Below are 11,173 nucleotides of genomic sequence, written 5' to 3'. Positions count from 1 at the left end.
GTTTTCATTGCTCTATTTGACTTTTCGGATTCTGAACTCTTGCCTGCCCTGCCCTGTCCATTGAAACCTGATATCCCTTTCTGCCTGCTTGGATTCTCTGACTTTTGGTCCCTTGGTTTATCTCTAACTCATGGCCACTTAACCCTGGGCATTCTGCCATCAGTTACAGAGGTCTTCTGGCTAGGCCTGGGGAGTTTGGCATTGCCATGCTCTCAGGGGACCAACATCTTGCCAATACGTTTTCTTGGATTTTTGCTGAGTGAAAACAGGCTGGATTTGTAGAGTTGGTCCCCGAAGGCTGGTTTGGTGACTCCCAAGCCCACAGGAAGCTGAGAAAAGGTATTTCCTGGCAGGATGTACCAACAGAGAAACCTGGTATATAGAAAAAGTCAGAGGAAAGAGAAAACGTTGTGGGGGGGGACAAGCTCTTTGCTCTCCCTGGTTTGTCCAATGGAGAGCACAATAAGACCATTGTCCTCATATATTTCTCTGGTTGACCCCAGAAATAACAGGAACACTGCTCTTCTATAAAAAGCTTGCTGTAGATAAAGACCCTGGACATCCCACACCTATTCCATGGACACAGAGATCTTGGGTCTGAAGCATTTTGGGAGAGGGGTCTCCTCTGGTATTAGTAATGGCAGTGGCCATGTCAGAGGCAGCAGGAGCTCTCACCTCTCCCCACCTGTGCACTCTGGCTACAGTCACTCCAGTTACCCTCTTACCCTCCCAGGGATCCACAGGTACCCAGGTTTTCTGCAAGTAGACAACCCCTCCAGCCACATGGGATTCATGGGGATGGAAAGGATGTGCATCTGGATTGAGTTCTGATCCCAAAGTGCAATTCTTTTCTTTTCTTTTTTTTTTTTTTTTTTTTTTGCGGTACGCGGGCCTCTCACTGTTGTGGCCTCTCCCGTTGCGGGGCACAAGCTCCGGACACACAGGCTCAGCGGCCATGGCTCACGGGTCCAGCCGCTCCGTGGCATGTGGGATCTTCCTGGACCGGGGCACGAACCCGTGTCCCCTGCATTAGCAGGCGGACTCTCAACCACTGTGCCACCAGAGAAGCCCCCAAAGTGCAACTCTTGATCTGATCATATATCCAAAAGGAATGGAACTCCAATCTCTAGATCTGAATGACAGTTACCAGAGGGTTTGAGGTAGGAAGAAGGGAACTAGATCCTTGTTTTGTATATTTTGAGGCCAGACCCTTCCCCATTGCCTGGCATAGGGCTCTGCCCAAGGCAAAATGGATTGATTTACTGCCTGTCTGCAAAGAGGATGGGTCGGTGGCTCCAAGACATGTGAGCAAGGCCACCTACACTTTGAGGACAGCCTAAATGCTCATTAAAGTGACATCCTCCCTCCCCAGATACTGGGGAAATGGATTGTGAAGTGATTCAGGGAGGTGGCCAAGTGGGAGGGAAAGAAGCGGTCACCCTTTGCCATGACAAGTACACCCTTTGGTGATAGACATCAGTTAAGAAACACAACCTCCTCCCCATTTCCATCGACAGAGAAAAGGGGTAATTCCTTCCCCACTCTCTCATTCATTCATTTGTTCTACCTTTTTATTGACCAATTACTGTGTGCTGAACACTGAGTGGGGCCTTGCAGACACAAAAATGAATAAGACTTGGTTCTTAACCTTAAGGAACCCACAGTCATCACTGAAAAGAGAGGAAGCAAAAAATGCCCCTGGCCTTTCCAGCTTGTCAAGGGTCAAACACATGCCTGAGCCAGTCCCCTTGAGAGGGCAGTGGGTGAGATTCCGGCAGGTAATGGATGAGTGTAGCTATGCCCTGACAGGGATATTACCTGCAATTGGTTCCAGTCATCCATGGAGCCTGGAGCAGCTTTGAAAATTGGGAGAGGATGGTGTCAGGGGAGAGCAGGCCCCACCCTTCCATCCCTAATCTGTTCTGATCCCACTCCGAGGAGAAGCAGGGTATGGTCTCCTAGGGCCAGAGCAGAGAAAATATTTTTTACCTCTTCTCCTGGCTAGCCTGGTCTCTGCACAGGTTGGAAACCACTCCCAGTGGAAGAAGCACTGAGGGTCCTAGGAGAGAGGGCAGAGGCCAGAGGCAGGGGATGGCCTGCTCCTGAGGTCCAATTCCAGAGCAAACAGCAAGGTACCTGCCTTTCTAGACTCTGAAAGGTTGGACATGGGGCAGGAAAGGAGAGTAAAAAGTTAGGGTCCTCATGGGCTAGAGGATGGGCCTCCAGGGTCTGAGGGGCACCCTGGGACACTGTGTCTTAGGCTTTGTTGGGAAAGTTGAGGTCAGAGGCAGCCACCAAGTGGTATAGCCCTCAGGTCTGGCTTCACAGTGAGAGTCCCATTAGCACAGTCTGAGGTGGAGGAAACCTGGCAGAGCATATGGTCCTACTCCCTCATTTAGAGGGGAAATTTAAGGCTCTGGTCACATAAGGACAACCACCAGCTCGGGTCTCTTCTGCTACTCTGACACAGAGCACCTCTCCTCCAAGGGACTCTCTGAGCACAAGTCCCCAGCTGAGCAAGCTCCCTCCTCAGTCCCTAGGGTACCAGTGTGAGTGGATCTTGGGGACCATTTCAGATTTTAGGGGCAGGGGTGGGGCTAGCTGTGTTGATGGCCACTTGGACTCTGGTGAACTCTAGACTCCTCCCATCCTCTGCCCCTCGGCCCCCCTCAAGGGCACAGCTGGACCTCTGTCCTGAGCCATTTACCTCCTCTCAGCCCCAACCTGTTCAGCCCACTAGAACTTTCACGTTTCTCTCCCCTTCATGCCTTCTGAGCTCATTTTCTGTCTGTTCTTCTTCCAGCTGCCCCAAATCCATCCCCTTGGGCCCTTTTCATTTCTCTACCCACTCCCGTGCATACCTCCCTCAAAATCCGGAGCCATGGGCCTCGGGAATGGGGCTAATGTGACACTGGCAACTCTGTTGCTTTCAGGAAGGCAGAGTCTACCTGAGTAGTCTATGTCTACCTGAGTAAGTCACGTGGGGACCAAAGCAGCATTGGTGGTCTGAACCCGAAGGTGGGCTGTATGGTGTGTCACGGGCTGACTGGGGACTGGGGCCTGCACAGCCTGGGTAGGAGTTTTTCCTGAGTCCAGCTCTGAGAAGGGCTGCCAGGGCCCGGCGAGTCCTGGGTACCTGTGGTCCGACTCACAGAAATCTTCCCAGAGCCTCAAACGGGCCTTGAAGATGAGGCAGGGGAGCATGCAGGTGGGTGGGATAGGTTTGGCCCCTTGCTGTCCCTCTAGACAACGAGCCCAGTCCCGCTGCTCCCTCCACCCTGGCCAAGCACAGTGCAGAGGTGAAGCTGGCCTCCTCCTCCTCAACTGTCCTCCTGTCTCCAGGCCACTCCTGTCCTTGGCCTATTTGGGAGTGAGGATTTAGGAGACAGGAGAGAAGAGCCTTCTGGGGATGACAATGACACTCACCCAGCAGATATACACCAACACCTGGCTCAGGCCCACACTTCTGCAGACAGATACACATGTGTGAACACACACACACACACACCCCTGTCCTGGTCATTCCTTTAATCATCCAGCAAACATTTATGGAGCAACTCCTCTGCCCCAGGCACTGGGCCAGGAGCTGGCGTTACGACAAACAAGACAGACCTGGACAAGTGGTCCTCGCCTGCACAGAACTTACAGCCTAGCAGGGGAGACAGATAGTAGAGGCACACTTACACAAAGGTGGTAAAGACATTAAATCGTAATAAGTGAAATAAGAGAAAATTCCATTGGACTATAAGAAAAGAGAGTAGGGTGCCCACCCAGGGCCTCCACTTGGAGTTCTGCAGACTGTGCCCTGCTCAGGAGAGCTGCACAGCAGCACGGCCGGGGGCTGCGTCTTCGTGGAGGAGGAAGTACCTTTTTCTAATTCTCACAAAGACACCTCAGGGGTTGGCAGTGGCCTGAGATCTAGCTTAATCTTGGGGTCAGCTTCACATCAACTATCTCATTTCCAATCTCACGATGCCTCAAGGCCAATTTCAGGGTCAATCTCAATGTCACATACGCAGAGTGCACAATACCCTAGCATACACTTGCACTATCACACACAGGCTCACACTGGCTGAACACCTCATTACAGACTTGACTTTGACACTTAAAGAGTCCTCACAATCACACACAGATTCTCACACATGAACTGTCACATGTGCAGACACAGTCTCACTACAGTCACACATCATCCTTCACATCCTATTACACACACGGTTTCTCTCACACCGTCATCCATACACCCACTGGTTTACTATAGTTGCACATGGTCCCTCACCACCCGCCCTCTCTCGCACACACACTCTCTCTCTCGCACACACAGGCGGCCACGCTCCTGTTAGGCTTCTGGAGACAGGCGTGTGCAGCCCCTGATCACAGCTAAATGTCAGCGAGTCCCTCTCCTCCCAGTTAGAGATGAATTGTTGCTCAGGAGATATTTCATCCTTAATGCCTCCTGCTTGAACTGGAGCATGCGTCTCGAGGAGGTTACGTTTTCCCAATCCGTCTGCTGCCCCCCTGGCTGGCTCAGGGAGCTGCCCTCCTGCCTCTCAGCTTTCATGAGAGTGGGGGAGGGCTCCCTCTCCCCTTACAGCCTCTCCTCATCCTTTCCCTTCCCGCCAGCTCAGCTCTTGGCAAAAGAACAAAGCCCAGGCGGCCGCCCAGGCCCCCTCCCCAGCTCCCTACACGGGAGGTGTCCCCAGAGCCCAGGGGCCATAGCCTGGCCACACCCCACCCCCATCCCAGCTGCTAGCTGCCTTCAGGGCCAGTGTAGACCCTGTGGTCTAGAGAAGAGTTGGGCATAGAGAGGGATATGGCATTGAAGGACACCCCTTCTTAAAGGTCTTCTGCATCTGCCCCCCTCCCCGTCATAAACTTAAAAAAAAAAGGCTGAGTGATGCTGGTGTGAGGGTAAACTGGTACAACCATTCAGGAGGCCAGTTGGGTATGATGTATCCACGGCCTCTACAGAGTGTATCCTTTTTGCCGCAGCAATGCCATGTTTATGAATATATCATAAGGAAATAAGCAGGGATAGTCCAGACACTTTAGCTTCAAGGGGCTTATCCCAGCCTTGTTTATCAGAGTAAAAAATTGGAAACAACCTAAACATCCCACAGTAGGGATTGGCAAAAGCACAGCCATCAACAGAAAACCACGCAGCCATTAAAATGATGGTGTAGAAGAACGTTTAGCATCACTGAAAGGTATTCACACATAATGTTGAGTAAAACAAGCAGGTTGCAAAACAGTATGTGAACTAAATGCGATGTGGGAGCCTGGATGGGATCCTGCAGTAAGAAAAAGACATTAGTGGGAAAACTAGTAAAAGCCAAATAAAGTCTGGAGTTTAGTTAATAATAACGGACCAGAGGTGGTTTCCTAGTTCTGACAAATGTACCATGGTAATGTGAGATGTTAGCATTAGGGGAAACTGGGTAAGGGGCATATTGAAACTCTCTGTACTATCTTTGCAAGTTTTCTGTAAATCTAAAATTATTGCAAAATTAAAAGCTTATTTAAGAAACCATCAGGTATATATACTGTGATCCCCTATTTCATTTTTTAAAAACATATACATAAAAAAAAACATATACATCAATAAAATAGATAAGCAACAAGGATTTACTGTAAAGCACAGGAAGCTATATTCAATATCTTCAATATTATAGGTTATGTAATAACCTATAATAGAAAATAATCTGAAAAAATATATAACAATCACTTTGCTGTACATCTGAAACTAACACAATATTGTAAATCAACTACACTCCAATAAAAACATACTATATACATCAAAGTCTAGGAGAATAAGCATCAACATGTTAACTTTAGTAATATCTGAGGGGTGGGATTATGAGCACTTTTAATTTAATTTTGATCATTTGAATGTTCTTTTTCTTCAGCTTTATTGAGGTTATATTGACATATAACATCATATAAGGTGTGCAATGCATTGATTTGACACATGCATATAATGCAAATTTAGCTACACCTCCATCGCATCACATAATTACCATTTCCTTTTTGTTCTCACATTTAAGATCTACTCTCTTAGCAATTTTCAAGTATACAATATACTGTTAACTATTGGCGTTGGCCAAAAAGTTCGTTCGAGTTTTTCCATAAGATGTAATGTGGAGAGACCTGAACGAACTTTTGGGCCAACCCAATATAATCACCATGCTATGCATTAGATCCCCAGATCTTTTTTTTTTTTTAAATTAAGGAACATGCACCAACTTGTGAAATAAAAAAATAAAAAATCAAACCTGAAATGTCACTGGGGATGCTGAGAGCAGCTCAATTCCCAGTCACCCCACCCAGCCTCCTTAGTCCCTTGAAGGTCTTGAACCCAGCCATTATGAACAGTTTCTTTTACTTCTAATTCTAATTGGCATGACCACCCCTCACCCCTGGAAACTCCAGAATTTCAGGATCTGAAATTCTCTTCTTTGATCCCAATCTCCTATCCTTTAACCTGACTCATTCCCTCATTCCTACTGGCTCATTCTCTGGTACCTTAAGCCCTCCATCTTCTCCCACTCCATCACTCCCAGTCTGGCTTTTCTTCCTCCTTTCCTACCCTGGCTCCGTATCAGTTATTTCAATGACGTGCTTCCTGCCATCCTGCTTACCAATCTCCAGCCTTAAGCAACACTGCCATCCACTTTTCTGGCTCCTACTCCTGGACACCCTGGAGCAGGTGAAAAAAACTGGCCCATTCATGCAGCCTCAACTCATCCTACACCAGTATATTCAAAACAAAACAAAGCAAAACAAAAACTTTCTCTTCATCTATAATTAACTCATTACAATTCCACAACCATTACAAACTTTCTCTGCAAGCCTTCCACTCTAACTTGACCAAGAATATGAAGCCCATTCCTCAAATAATATTCCCCTCTCCACCTGTCCCCAAACCCACCTGTCCACCCCAGAAGTACCCTGGATCATCACTCACCCTTTTCCTTCCCTCCTGTCTCTGAGGAAGAAGAGTTCCTTCTACTTGCCAAGGACCCAACTGCTCCTACCTCTTCCCAGAATTTTCTCCATGGAGCATCTTCTATGTCTTGTCCATTTCAGCTCTCCCTCTTTCCTCTTTCTCCTGGATAAACTTTATGAATGAGAAATCACCCTCATCACCTCTAGTTCTTTGTCATTCACTCTCCCTGCAATATACCCACCACCCTATAGTCACTTGCGGTTTACTGTGACCTGAGAATAACCAAATCCACTGGCCATTGACTCTGTCTGCCTCACTGATCACGCTGCAGGATTCAATACCAGTTCCTCCCTAAAAACTTCCATCATCTCCAGGCTACTTACTCCTTTTGGTTTCCTCCTAACTTTCCGACTACTCCTTTTTAGTCTTTTCTGACTCCTTCCTCTCCTCCAGCTTTCTAAGTACAGGAATCTCCCGGGATTTAGTTTCCAACTCATTTTACTCTACCCCCTGCCCCATCGCAGGCAAGCTCACCATTCCCCTGGCTTCCACTAGCCATCTCTTTGGAAGAATCCCTAACTAACAGCTTCTGCGTTCCCATCTGGAATGTCCAACTTCCTGCTGAGCATCTCTGAGTGGATGTTCCAGAGCACCTCAAACTCACTATAACTACAATCATTATCTCCATCCCCTACCCCCCACAAGCCTTGCCTTCAAATTTCCACCATTCTTTCAAACAAGCTGAACACCTAGGAGTCACCTGGACTCTACACTCCCCTTTCCTTATCCTCCAAATCCATTCACTGGTCAGGTCTGGAAAATTCTATGCTAGCCCTGTCTCTTGCTCACAGCCTTTTGTGTTCTGTCTTCTCCGCCCTCATCTGGTTCTGGCCTTCCTTACCTGGACTATGGCAATATCCTCATCCAGGACCATCCTTTCATCCTGCCCCATTCACCATAATCCTAGCAGAGCAACAGCCCACGGTCCCTAAAGCTGGGGCAACCATAGACTGTATTATCCAAACTAGGATGCTTTTAAGAGTCAAAGGGGTCTCTGTAAAATAATAATAATAATAATGGCAACAACAATGAAACTTAAGAATAAAAATAATAATAATTATAGTGGGACAACAAGCATGAACTGGAACTGCCCTGAGCATATGGTCATCTTACTTAAAGCACCCATCTGATCACATTCCTTTCTTGCTCAAAGACCTTCCATAACTCCCATTGAATTAAGTTTAGATTCATGCTAGCATTCAAAAGTCCTACTTTTCCAGCCTCTGTCTCATGCACCCCACTCTCCTAATAAGAACTACTCACTGGCCCTTGAACATGACTCACGCTATCCCAGTCCCACGCCTGTGTTCATGTTCTTCCTTTCTTCTGGAAATCCTTGTCTTCAACTCTGGCCTCCAAATCCTATTCTTGTTTCAAGACTGGGACCACAAATGACCCTACATGAAGTCTCCCCTCATCCTTTTCTTGCACCTCTCTTGTAGCACTTTGCATTTCCTCCTTAGTAGAATATTATTTCTACTCTTGGCTCTATCAGAAATGCTGATCAGTGGCTGTACACAGCTCCACTCCCAACCAGCTCTTTTGCTGAGCAGCTGCTTACAGTGTGGCCTGGCATTAAAAGATGAGCTGGGCCATCTGATTTCCTCTCCTGGGAATTTGAACTATGAAATACAGAGAGACTAGAGCAGTTAGCGGAGGTGATGTAGAGAGAGACTCAGAGAGGCCGGCTGGTCAAATGTAAGTCACAGTTATGAGAAATTATGAGGAAATCCAGGAAGCTCTTGAAGCTGCACGGGGGTCAGAAGCAGTTATGAGTTGGGGCCCTGGAGGCCAACCTGAGTGAGAATTCTGACTCCTCCACTTCCTGGCTTGGACCTGGGGCAGAGTACCTAACCTCCTGGAGCCTCAGTGTTCTCACATGTAAAATGGGGATAATGAGATTAGCTAACTCACAGTGTTCTTAAGAGGATTAACTGAAGCAAGCACGGAAACCAAACTGTCTGGCTTTCAGTAAGTGCTCAGAACTAGTTAGCTATCATTCCTTCTCCCCCTATAACAACAACAACAACAGTTTCATTAATATTAATGAGGAGAGACACACAGAGAAAAGAAGACCCTGTAGGGTGCCTTTTCACCTTACCATGAGAGAGAAGTTAGTGCCCAGAGCTGCCTGGGTCCATGTGCTTCCATATAAAGGCTCTCCTTTTTCTTGTGGTTACTCAAGGGAACCTCTGTTTCTTGTAAGCAGAAGGACCCCTGCCCAGACTCCTGTCTTCCTCTTTGGTCTGGACTTGAGCCCCTCACGGTCCTGGATGATACTCCGTCTCCTGCCTGGGCCTTGAACATAGCTCATGTTTAATGCTTGGTGAACAAATGAATAAGTTTCCAGGTCGTCTCTAAGGAACCTACAGAAAGGCCATTTTTAGGGGACTCAGAAATGCCAGGGGTACATATCTGGGGGAGAATCAGCCCCCTGGTTCATGGCCTCATCCCTCAAATTAGGGAAGAAGGCAGGCCAGGGCCAGGACCACTCTGGAGGATTGATGCTGCGGGGTCCCCTGAGTTCTGGCCTTGCCCACATGCTGCTAGGCCTTGCCTCTTTCTTTCCTCACTCCCTCTGGCCCCAGGAGGAGGGGCTGTAGGGTCACAGGAGGGGCAACTGAAGGAAGAGAGCCGCTGGGTCAGGTTGCCAGTCTGCTGAAACAGGGCCAAGGCATCGCCTAGCTGCCTCATCTCCTCCCCTCCTCCCAACCCCGTACTCAACTCCAACCACACTCACATCTTTTCCGGCCCTTACCTTCACCGTGCCCTTTCTTACTATGTCATTGTATATGCTATTCCTTCCCCCTCAGATGCCCTTCCCTACCTTCACCTCCAAAGAAAACTTCTGGTCTTTTAAAACTCAGCTCAGAGCTGGCCTCCTGCTGGAATCTTCCCTGGATCTCCCAGATAGGGTTAAATGCTCCTGCTCTGTGCTTCTATGGGCCTTGTGGAGATTTTTATGAGCCAAAGCTTGTCACTCCAATTACCAGTGTACTTGTCTGTCTTTCCCCGAGAAGGTCTCAAGGACAGGAATTCTGTCCTATTCATCACTGTGTCCCCAGCACCTAGCAAAGGATCTAGCACATAGTAGGCTTTCACTGAGTGTTTGTGGACTGAATGAATGAATGTATGAACAGATTAACAGTTTCTTCCAGCTCCAGGATCCCTGGATCCTCTTGTTTTCTCTTCTTCCCTGGCTGTCTTGGGCATTTCTTGAAGTCTTCTGCAGTCCCATGAACTATTTCTCCCAAAGGCACTACTATCCACCCCCAGTCCCAAGCGACATCTGGTGTCTACAATGCAGGACACTGCAGGGTTATGGGTCTAGAGAGTTTTGAGGCTAGGTATTTGGGGCTTAGGTACGAAGCAGGGACCACAAGAGAATGAGGACAAAGTGGTGCAGGTTGCGGACTTGAATGTCTTCACTGGCCATTTGGGTCCCGATGGGTGGGTCCAGGCTCTCTCTTCCAGACAGGCCTCTGACTGGGCTGCCGGGCATGGCTGCCACTTGCCTACCCTCCTACCTTCCCGGGCCCACGGCTGAGTGGCTGGCAGAGGCAGTACTGGGCCAGCCCAAGCAGACAGCCTTGCGCGATTGCTGGCTCCAGGCCTCCCAGCCCAGCTTGTAGCTCCCCCCAGAGTGGCGGGATTGATTGGCTGCAGCCAGAATGGGCACCAGTCTCCCTGGCTTGGACAGAAACGGGGCCATCTGTTACACCTCTAGTTAAAAGTACATAAAGTTGAGCATTTGTGCGCCGACAATACCACCCCTGACACCCTCCACGCGGCACAGCGCTCCGGCTCCTTGGCAGACTCGCGCTCCGTGACAGGCCGGCACAGCAAGGCCTACACACTCATTGGCACTACGGCTCCACCCCCCAGCGGCCTAGCCCAGCTGGGTCCAGCCTAGAAGCCCTAGATTCCACCTGTATCAGAGGGTGGAAGGAAGGAAAGGGGATGGGTGGGAGGGTGTATACTGGTGGGCAACTCTTGCTCCAGCTCAGGTCTCCTGGGCTGCAGATGGGGCTAGACTTTAGTTCTGATTTGGGGGAACCCAGTACAGTTGCTCATGCCAGTCCTAGGCAATGTGGCTTCAGGTAGGCCCAGGCTGACTCTGGGCTCACACCAGGCCTTGGGTTTCCTGGGCCAAGCCAATCAGAAGGGTCC

Source organism: Orcinus orca, chromosome 14 (genome assembly GCF_937001465.1).
Source record: "Orcinus orca chromosome 14, mOrcOrc1.1, whole genome shotgun sequence".
NCBI lineage: Eukaryota > Metazoa > Chordata > Mammalia > Artiodactyla > Delphinidae > Orcinus > Orcinus orca.
The sequence above is the reverse complement of the archived record's forward strand: the minus strand, read 5'-3'. Positions refer to the sequence as shown.